Genomic DNA, 11,852 nt, shown 5'->3' on the forward strand with positions numbered 1-11,852 from the left:
ATGAGGAAGCCCAGAGGATCATATTGTGATGCCATCACCCGGTAAACATTTCTCAGTGTGGGCAGAGAGTATTCCACAGGTCGATGCCTGTATCCAAGGCGGTCAGTGAGACAGTTCCAACGAAGGCCCAGAGCTGGTTCTTCTGGGTCTTGGCTGTGCTGGGAGAGCCAAAGCTCTGTGCTGGCTGCTTTGGCTTCCATTGGTAGGTGTTCCACCACCGATGGAACATTACTGGCCCATTGCCTAATCTCGAATCCCCCTTTGGCGAGTAACTCTCGCATCCGATCTATGAGTGTCTTAGCCTCCTCTGCAGATTGGAGACTATGCAAACAGTTATCGACGTAGAAGGCCCTCTCCACCGTGTCCAAGATATCTTCATTACCCTGGCTGTTGTCCCTGACATGTCTTTGGAGGGCATAGGTGGCACAACAAGGACTGCACGTTGTACCAAAAGGCAGAACCTGCCACTCGTACACACTTGGCTCCTCATCCTTCCTCATAGACCTCCATAGGAAGCGGAGCAGAGGTTTGTCCTCAGGCAGCAACCGAATTTGGTGGAACATTGCCTTGATGTCACCACTTATGGCCACAGTATGCTCCCTGAAGCGGAGGAGGACCCCAAGCAGTGAAGGTCCCAGAATTGGACCTGGAAGCAACTGGCTGTTGAGGCTGAGCCCGTTGTACTGGTATGAGCAGTTGAATACAAGTCTAGCCTTGTTGTTGTGGTGAACTACATGGTGGGGTAGATACCATGACTCGCCCGAACAATCCACCTTCTCGGGGGATAGTTTCTCAACATAGCCTACCACCTCCAGTTTATGCACTTCCTGACAATAGGTTTCAGCCTGCCCTGGGTCTCTCGCTATCCGACGTTCAGTACTCCGTAGCTGTGGTAGCAAGGCCAGTCTGGGTGCCCAGAGGCGAGGACTGTCTTTGCGACGGAGGAGGGGCGTTGCATATCTTGTCACTCCCTCCACCTGCACTCTGGTTGTGCGCTGCCCAAGAGCTTCAAGTGCTTTCTGATCTTCCTTAGAACGTGTCGCGGTCTTCACATTTGTGTATGGGAGTACATCTGTCTTCCACAATCGTTCTACATGTTGAAGGAGATCATTGTTTGGGGACCCAGTAAAGAGACACTGTTGCTCTTCCACAGCGAACTGGGTTAAATTAGCTGGACCCTACAGAGCCCACCCAAGGCGGGTACAGACTGCCAATGGACCCCCAGGAGGGCCAGTCCGTACAGGCTTCGTTGGGACAAGCAGATGAGGGAAGTCTGAGCCAATAAGGACTAAAGGCTGCACCCTGTCGACAGGGGAAAGTGGGAGTCCCTGCAGGTGTGCATATTTTTGCATGAGTGCCTTAACCGGATAACTGTGCTCGGAGAGGCCCAGTTTGTCAGCAGTGAAGGCATGATGGATGTGGTATCTCACCTTAGGATCATGGGCAGGGGAAATCTCAAAGGAGACCGAGGCCCCTTGCAGGTGAATCACATCCTGACGAACAGTTCTTAATGGAAGTGTCTCGGCTTCCTTCCCTAGATTGAGGTGCTGCACGGCTGGTGGTAGGATGATGGATCGTTCAGAACCGTCATCTAGTACAGCAAAGGTCTCCAATGAATACCCAGCATTGTACAGATACACCTTCACAACCTTTAGCAGGACCTTATGCGGACGGTTTGGGTGATCAATGTAGATGGTGGACGTATCTGGGGCAGTGCCAACCATCAGGACTTTCCTAGGCTCCTGTTGGCAAACCTCATGCAGCACTGTAAGATGTTGCTGTTTGCACACTTTACAGGGTGCCTTCAGGGTGCACACATCAGGTGCATGATTCCGTCCACAACGCCAACAACCTTTATCTTTGATCCACTCTGCAATTTGGGTGGTGGACAGTGTCTTAAATTTGGGGCAAAGATTAAGGTAGTGCTCACGGGTGTCACAGTATGGACAGTAAGGTTTTGGCTTAATCTTCCCTCTAATGAGAGGTGTCCGATGACCTGGTTCCAGATGAGCTCCATCCCCCTTCCTGTTGTCTGTGTTGTAATACACAGTGGAAGGATATCTTTGGCTTTTCCTGCCTTTCTGACCTTGTTTGGTCTGGTCCTGAAACATGTCGGCTGCCCTACTAGATATGCGCTTGGCCTGCGACTTCACTTGGAGCCAGGCTGAAAAATCTGGCAGGGTATATGTCTTGTCAGTTCCAGTTCTCAGTATCCCACGACTGAGGCTGTACTCAACAAACCCATCTCTGTAGCTTGCTGGGAGCTTACTCAGTAACTTATCGACATGAGAGCCACATCGCAGTTCGTAGCCGTTTTCACCTTCCAGTGATCGAAGCATACCTACTAAAGCTTGCACATCCAGAGCAAAATTGTCAAAGGCTTCTGGGTCCCCCACCCGGACTTGGGGAGAGTTCAGGATAGATCCAAGCTCACTCTGTACGAGCTGACGAGGTTGACCATATTTGTCTTGGAGAGCCTGGAGTGCTGTAGTATATGGCAGGGGATCATGCATATATGCTTGTGCTAGTTTGTGAGCACTTGGTAGTTTTAACTGCTCCAGAAGGATTTGATATTTGAACTGCTCTGTGAGATGAGTATGGCTACCAAGCAGACTGTCCAGAGCCATCTTAAGAAGCGCGAAATCACTTTCCTTACCACTGGCGAAAGAAGGTAGTGCTGGCTTGGGGATCCCATACGAGCTGGCAATTAGCAGTTCCATCAAGTTGTTGCCATTGCTGGCAGTAGGTGGCAACTGTATCTCGGACTGTAAAGACGGCGCCGTGGGCCCACAGCCAGCTGGTCCGACTTTATCCCGCAGGCGGGACGGTAAATCAGGAAGCGGTAGAAACTGACTGGGTGTTGAGTATGGCACTGGAGGAAGCCATCCCTGGTGTTTCACCTTTCCAGGAGGCTGTGATTGTCGGTTAGGAATATTAGAGCTGTCCTCTGCTGCAGGTCGGAGAGTCTGAGTCGAGTAGGTAATAGAGGGGTGATTTCCGCCTGGCTGCTGACCATACTGATGACCAGCTGAGGGAGTGTCCATAGCAGGACTGATATGTTGCGTTGGACACTCATGGAGAGGTTCAGATACTGGCTCCAGGACAGACGAGGAGCTGGTGGGATGTAAGGGCTGCGAATCTGGTACTGATGCATCCACTGGCAAGATGGAAGGTGGGAAAGCATTCGCATATCTGGTCATATTACGTTGCTGTCCGTTATGTGCTGGGTGCTCTGACAGATTCACTTGGGAGTTTACACCACTGCTGCAAGCCTGCAGGCCCGAGTCATACTCACAGTTATTTAAAGGTCTAGGTGCTGGCAGCCCATCTTCTTGATCACGAAGAAAAGCAGCAATGAGGGAAGCTCTCTTTAGCTCCATCTCCTTCTCTTTGAGTCGACGCTGCGTTGATAGACGTCTGGTAATAGATTCTCTGGTGTTGTGAGCAGTACGTGCCTCTTCGTCTAATTGACGTCTTTGCCTTTCTTGCTGCATGTATAGTTCTTCCTTCTTACTGAGGGCTTCCCGGGCCTGAGCATCCAATGTTAAACACTGTTCCTCAGCTAGACTCTCTTCCATCATCTGCCGCTGCAATTCTGCTAGCTCCATGCCCTTCATCTTCTCTTCCAACATCGCTGTCTGCAAATCAGTTAGCCCTGCGATGATAGAGCCTCCCGAAGGTGAGTGACCACTAGCCTGGGATCTAGGTTTACTGCATTGAGAACCTGAGGCATGTGATCGTGAAGCGGTCGAGCGCTGCCTGGCAGAGCGCTGATCTATAGCCATCCCTGCCTCTGCACCTGCTGTTGGTTTATCGGTGGATGTACCTGATTTGGGTTGATATTCAACTTCATAATCATCAAAGTAAGCCGGGAGATGTCTCTCTCGCTGAGTTTTCCGTCGCACGGATATGTCAGGGATATCCTGGTGCTTAAACTCCATGTCGTCCTCAGAGTAGCTATCTATCCGGCTCGAAGGACCACTTGTTAGAGAGTTATCTCTGGGATGCTGGGATGATAGCTCCCTCAGGACTTAAACTCCAGTCAGAGAGTGGGGCACAGAGAGTGATGTCCGGATATACTTTAATGGAAGTTAATAGCAGCTCAACAGTACAGCAGTAGGCATACTTAACGAATGTGGGAGGGGTGGACAGACGTGTGGTTCTGAATAACAAGAAACAAGGAGAAACAATTTTCACATATAAATATAACACTCGTCACTTCCCAACATCATGCCAATATAATGATCTGTAACCCAAATAATCAGCTGAATTCTCCGACATAAGAAAGTCCCACAATCCCATTTAAACAGGCAGGAAACAAGAATATCTATATATCTCAGACAACAGAAAAGACCTAATGCCCCCAAATTAGGAAAGGTCAGCAATTACATGGTCTTCAGTGCCCTCTTGTGGCTAAATAACACAACCGCGGTACACAGATCCAACCCGCAACAAATGCTACGGTGGTAAGTCACATGCCTCTACCACTCTCGATAAATCTCCTAGCATAAACCCCCTGTAATCAATGTCAAAGTACAACCCGTGCTATAAGTGGAAATAGACTCGTAGAACTGGAGGGATTTTGACTCACATTTGCACAGGAACGCACACGGCTGGAGATCGCTATTCCCCCACACTCATGGAGAAAAAACATGGCTAGTGCTCCTCGGACTCGTGATACGGCAGGAGCGTCGTAAAAGCATGTGACGTCATCACCGCAGCAAACAGTAAGAACAAAGTGGAACTTATCGGCAGAAATTAACACTGCACTTATAGCGATGCGATTGAAATATAAGGAGACTTTCGGACAATTAGAGATGCAAATATGAGAGATTTTCTCACTTTGTTAACAAAAGAAGTCTGTATGGAGGAAAACACGTCAGTAATAATCTACTCTGGCATCAAATGTATTGGTGTCACCGGAGACAGGAGGGATAACGTCAGCACACATAAAGAGTACAGAAGCAACACATAACAGCAAAAACAAGAATAGGAGCAATTTGTCATTGTATCTTTAGGCACTAGCAGCCTGTCACAAAAACACATGTTTCCATTTCTTTAATTGAATGTAGAACAAAATGTCAAAGATAACACAGTCTGACAGACACAAAATGTTTGCACCAACAAGATGATTTCCAAAATCCTTTAGTTGAAAAGAAGGCGTGTCTCAGCATCCTGTGGAAATGGGCCAAGTGAATGGTATCTGAAAGTCACGTCTTTGAGAACAAATCCAGCAAAGGCATGGCACAGAACGTGAGAGATGCATCTGACCCTTCAGCTGATGATTATTCCCGTCATCAGAAATGGTCTCAGTGGAAGAGTGACTGTCAACCAGCTTACAGAAGGCAAACAGGGAGAAAAGGCTGAGATGTGCCAAACTACACAAGAACTGGACTGAAGATCTCATGGATTTGAATCCAAATTTGAAATTTTTGGCTCAAATCATTGTCAGTATGTATGGATGAGACCAGGAGAGAGGCACAACAGTGAGTGTCTACAAACACGGTGGAGGCTCTGTCACGGTTTGGGGTTGTCTGGAGAAGCGGTGTTGGGCGTATTGTCACAATTTATAGAATTTTGAACTCAGAAAACAGCAAATCTGTGAAGAATTGAACTTTGCTGTGATGTAGAGAAAAATCCCACTAGCAGAACTGATTACAGCCACAGAAACAGCAGTTTGAAAAAATAACGTCACAGACGTGGAAGAAGAAACTGTGGACAAAAGTTTCGGCCTCTCTCAGCAATGCAAAGCCCTCAGCATCCAACATCACCACAGAGGAAGGGAAGTCACTTACCCTCGTCTAAACCATAGAGACGATTGTGAGAAAATTTTGTCACTCTCAGCAACAAAAATACTTATGAGCCCCTGAAACAAGACCCAGGAACTCGTGTTCTACTGGCTTGAGGAAATGCTACTGACAGGCTATACTCAGGGGAAGCTACGCCAAGTCTGTACGGTTTACCGAAGATACATAAACAGGGTGCGCCTTTAAGACCGATTGTCTGTATGATCAACTTGATCAACTAAAACATCTCAAAGTTAACCCGCTGGTAGGCAGCTCTGAACATCACATCCAGAACACCTTGGATATTGTTGAGAAGGTGTGAGATGGTCTCGTACAATGTTACATCTTTCTTCACTTGTATTCCAGTCACTGAAGCAGTGGAGGTAGTTCATAAGAGATTAAAGGATGACCCCAACCTCAGCAACAGGACCACTCACCCACCACGTGTGTTTGCTTTTGGAACTGTGTCTTAATTCCACCTACTTCACATACAAGAGTCAGTACTCAGGCAGAACACGAAAAAAAGTAATTTGTATGCCAAAAAGTAAGTTTTTCTACTTTATTTCAATTTCTAATAACATTATCTGCTTTTCAGTTAAACTCATCAAACTTAAATTATGTTATTTGTATGTCTATGGGGATATATTCTGTGTAGGTCTTTAGTGCTAATGTTTTAGCCGTTGGCTGTAATGTTAGCTAGTTCATGGCTATAGGAGTCTGGGTCAGTTGTAACAGCAACAGTCTGGGTTAGTTGTAACAATAATGCAGATTCAAGGTTCAAGGTTCTTTATTTGTCACATGCATAGTTATACAAGTATAACACACAGTGAAATGTAGCCTGACACGCTCCTCGACATGTGCAAAAAAATTGGGGGGGGGGTGTAGAGGAAAAACATTGTATATGTATGTATGTATGTATATATATATATATATATATATATATATACATACATGTAGTATATACATTGGGTGAATGTGCAGTAGTAGCAGCAAGCAGGTGAATTCTGTACATTAATATGAATAGACATCTGACTATTTTACAGGATAGACAATATAAACATATTTAAAATTAAAGGAATTGAAATGTACATTGTGCCTTGGTTTAGAGTGTCTGGAAGAGAGTCCTGTCTCAGTCAATTATAGATGATGTGAGAGGGCGGGTGTGTGTGTTTAGGGCACGGATGGCTTGGGGATAGAAGCTCCTCTTGAGTCTCTCTGTCCTTGCCCGGAAGATGCGGAACCTTCTACCAGATTGCAGAAGTTGGAACAGTTTGTTGCCAGGATGGGACGGGTCCTTCAGTATCTGCGCTGCTCTAGTCCGGCATCTCCTGGTGTAGGTGTCCTGAAGCGGGGGGAGAGCAATCCTGCAGCAGCGTTCTGCTGTACGGATCACTCTCTGGAGAGCTTTTTGGTCCTTCACACAGCTGTTCCCAAACCACGATGTCATGTTCTGTGTGAGGATGCTCTCCATAGCGATAGATGTTACAACTTACCACACTATTACTTTAACTTATATTAAACAAGTTGGGGCAACGACATCAGCAGAGAGAGGTTCACTGGTCGCATTTGTATATGTGGTTAATGCCATTGGCAACACAATTCCTCCACTGTTTGTGTTCCCACACATACATTATGCAGACCACTGTGTCAGAGATGGACCAGTAGGAAATACTGGTAGTGGAAATAAATCAGGATGGGTGCAAGAAACAGATTTCCTCATCTTTCTGAAGCACTCTGCAAACCACACCAAGGTAAGCCATGATAAAAAGTAATGGAATTGCGATGCTGGTGCACAACTACATTTGTTCAGCTTCATTGTTATGTTCAAAATTGGTGCAAGAGTTGTAGGTTATGATGCCCACTGAGCCAATGAGGCCAAACTCAAGGAAGACCAACCAAAATTAATGAAATATTCAGTTGCAGAAAATTCCACAACTTGAATATGTTCAAAAGCTAGATTTCTGCATTCTGTCACACACACACACACACACACACACACACACACACACACACACACACACACACACACACACACACACACACACACACACACACACACACACATAAATGGCTCTAAGTGCATTCATGTGTTGAATAAACAAAGATTACATGTTAATGTTTTGTTAGTACCCTTATTTCATTGTGTTACATTTCACCCCAGGATATGTTACAACTAACCCAGACTATGGGGTTAATTGTAACATTTCACTCTTTGTGTTTGAGACCATACCATGCAATGGGTAATTGTGCTGCAGAGAAAATAGCTGCACTATTTAATAGCCGAGACATGTAAATGCTTTGCATTACATTTTGATTCCACTGCCTTAAAAGAGCTCCAATTTACAGACAGAAATGTCAAAAATGTTACAACTATCCCCGGTCTCCCCTACTCGTGTTTTGTGTGCCGGTATGTGTAAGCTAGTCAGTTATACAGGAAGAGGCTGGAGTTGATTGTTAGTCTTCCATTTGCATGCAAACCCACTGCATATGGAGCTCATAATGCAAGTGAAATAGACTCTATATAGACCACAAAAACAGCCAAAAAAAGTCAAACAGAGAGATAGCAGGAACCACAGGAGCGATCAAAGCAACGTGTTAGCTGCAGACACAGGTTAGGAAAACCCAAGAAATACAAAACCAGAGAGTACACTTTGTAAAGACAGTTGTCTCACTGCCACGTGGACATTGAGGTTATACCAGTTTTAATAAATGGGCCCATTAAGGCCGATCAAATGGGACCAGACTGACAAAGACTAAAGTAAAAGTAATTTTCTCTATATATTATAATATTTTATTTAAAAATTCTAAGTAAGAAATTTCATTACTTCTTTACTTGAACAGCACATCAGACACAAAAAAACCCTTAGAAGCCTCAACGTCTGGAATAACACTCTGTGATCAACCCGTAAACTATGAATTGAAGAGTACAGAGTAGGCTGAGCTCACACTGTGGAGACCATTTATCTGAATTTCTGTCTCCTGCACTACAACCTGTTGTTTTCTTTTTCAAACCAACTGTTTTTGGTATAAACCAACTATTTGTAAACATGTTATAATAAAAAATAATAACAATATTAATAATACAATATAAGCACGTGAGAATACAAATGTCATTCAAGTCTAACCAATTCCAATGAATGTGCTCAGCTCCAATCTTTCTGAATCAAAGCATCATGAGCTTAAATGCAAATTCATCTCTGCTGCAGTTGATGTAACCCAACATTGATCCTGAGCACCACAGCCTCTGTGCATTAGTCCAACACAGAGCGTCAAACTCACCACAATACTGCAAACTAACCTATTTCTCCTGCACTAAACCACCCAGTATTTTCATGCAACACTTGAATAACACAGAGTTAGCTTAGTTTGTTTTGCAGAATTTTTCACAATATGAAAATATATACATATTTTATCAAAACACGTCATGTACAGATCCAATATGTGATTAAAATGATTACATTACATGCAATCTTTAAATCTGCAGTTTATCAAATACCACTGAGAAACCTAACTTCTCTTTCTCCATCTCTGAGTCAACTTATCTCACACTCTTTTGTCTCCCTGTGAAATACAGCAGCTGGACCTTTAGCTTGCGACACACTGCAAACACACAAACTGCACACAGACAGTTTGTGTGTTTGCTGGTGTTTGTTGAGCCCATAGAAACGCTACTTTTAAAATGACCTCACACTTAAAAAATAAAAATGTTACTCCCTTTGTGCTTCCTCCTCTTCAGAAGCACTAGCGGCATGCGCTCGCTCCAGCCCGGTATAAACGTTATAAATTATACCTTTGAGCCCAAAATAATGAGCTTGATTTAAAAATGTAAAGCGTAGAAAGTTAGGTCATTTATGTAAACATGTAGTGAGTGAAAGTAAAAGGTCAGAAAAATAAATATTTTTCTTTCTTTTTTTCTTTAATAAAAAAAAAAGAAAATGATACCTAAAAATACAGCTTAAATGTGATACTTTGTTTCTTCACACCTGTGAATTTGCGTAAATGTTATACAGACGAAGAGTTGTATGACGTGCAAAATGTCCCGTTTTACACCAAGCCAAGCGAGAGACTTGACACATTTTCATACCCAAACCTCTAACCAAGGTCAATCCACTGATCTCCACCTGTTTGAGCACGTTTGTCATTTGCTGAACGCAGAACGATTTATGACCAAACTGCTGCAGGCGACTTCATTTTAAGTGTGCTGTTTGTGTGCGCAGAGGGAATTACGAAGACTGAAATTTGTACTCTCCAAAACATTTAGAGGTCATCTACTAATGGGAAGATCCGAGGTTTGATTCCTGGCTGCTCCAGTCTGCATACCAAAGAACCCCTCTCATTCACTCTCCAATGAACACATCAAAGAGTCCATCGGAGAGTGAATGTTAAATAGAAAGCACTTAAGTAGAAAAGGATGGAACAAAAGTGCTTAACTCTTTATTTCCAAGCAAGCCATTATAAAAGGCAGAAAAATAAAACAGCATTTCTGATCAAATCACTGATCAGTGTCCACGTCATGCCAGCCGGTGGTTTTGTGAGAGTTTTAAGAGTGAAGCAGAAGGAAGCAAATCTCTTCATCATGCTTGTTGTCCACAACATCTGTTTTTAATTTAGAAAACACCGTTTCACCCCAGACTAGTCGGGTAACCCGACGGAGTGAACAATCAAAGATCTGGACACAAGAGGACTTACGCAGACTTTAGACTCCCCTCAACAGCTCTTGAATCTTGAACTCATTATCCTGTTATCGGTTTCCTGATTGTGTTTGCATGACCTGCTTTGTGTGAGCAGTTTCTGAACAGGCTGCACATATTTATAGTATTTTTTTAATTAGCTGTATTTAACTCCCTATCGCCCCCTCAGGGTTGCTCGGGTGCGCTAATCAGCACAGTCGGTGCCTATTTTTAGGAACTCTCCTCTGTCAACACAATTATTTTCCAAATTTGCCTCTTGGGACCTGACAATAGCTTCTGATGACTAAAGTCAACAGTTAACTCCTCGCGGGACAATTCCCAGAAATGATGACTTGAGTCAAGCCGAGAACAAACAACCGGCTTCTGCTTACAGTCAAAGTAAACAGCTCCACACTTTATGTGACATATCCCACTTTTCTAATTTGCATTTGAACACAACTTCATATTTACAGCTTCAAATGGACACAGAAGTCGTTTTTTTCCTAAACTCAATTACTGCCAGACAGATGCAGACAGCTGGAACCGTTTTCTGGACGCTCCTAAATCCTGCTCTCCCTTTACAAGTTGCCTCGGAAACGGAGCATCTGTTTCTAGAACAGTTAATCCAGGCGACGTCGGATTTCAGGAACGAGGTGCAATAAATATGTATGCAGACAGTTTCCAGTGAGGCCAAGTAAAGGGAGCAGAGGGTGGCATGTTCATCACCTGTGCTGACTGCGTAATATCAAGTCAAATCCAGAGAGCCTAGTGTTTTGCGTTCTAAGTTAAAAAAAAAAATAAAACTTCAATTCAATATTCAAAAGGGAAGTTTTTAAAATATTTTTTATTCAAAATACAGCTGCAGGAAAGAAGAAATGGAAACAATTTAGCAATTTTAACCAAGAGGGGAGCATGAAGCAAGTGAGCCTTCCAGTCTGCGTGTGTAGTAGCTCCTTTGGGTTTTTTGTTATAGAAAAACTTTAAGGCAAAGAGTATATTAATGGAGGCGTATGCATCTCTTACTGATTAAAACATAATCCCTGCTTTCATTAAATGAAAGGTTAAAAATGTTTTGGCCTCAGTGCCGTCGATCTGACTGTGGCGTCAGACGGACGCCTGTTTCGGGAACCTTTTTATTTTAACACAGGAAAAACCACAAGGTTTCGACAGCACACTTGCTGCGTTGCTCAGTCTGAATGCAACGTTCTGCATTGTGGTTGACAGCTTCCCACCATAACTGATGGCAGTTAAAGTAAAGTAAAGTAAAGTAAAGTAAAGCAGATACATTATGGCCTCCATTAACAGCTGTAGGTGCGAGATGATGCGCGAATAAACCGCTTCAACTAAAAACAAATTGTTTAAAAAAAAAAAAAAAAAAAAAGTAATTTAATTCATT

The sequence above is a fragment of the Aulonocara sp. 'chitande type north' Nkhata Bay genome, linkage group LG18 (assembly GCF_057382095.1).
Source record: "Aulonocara sp. 'chitande type north' Nkhata Bay isolate Kocher_YH1m ecotype deep benthic linkage group LG18, A_spYH_male_GT1.1, whole genome shotgun sequence".
Classification (NCBI taxonomy): Eukaryota; Metazoa; Chordata; class Actinopteri; order Cichliformes; family Cichlidae; genus Aulonocara; species Aulonocara sp. 'chitande type north' Nkhata Bay.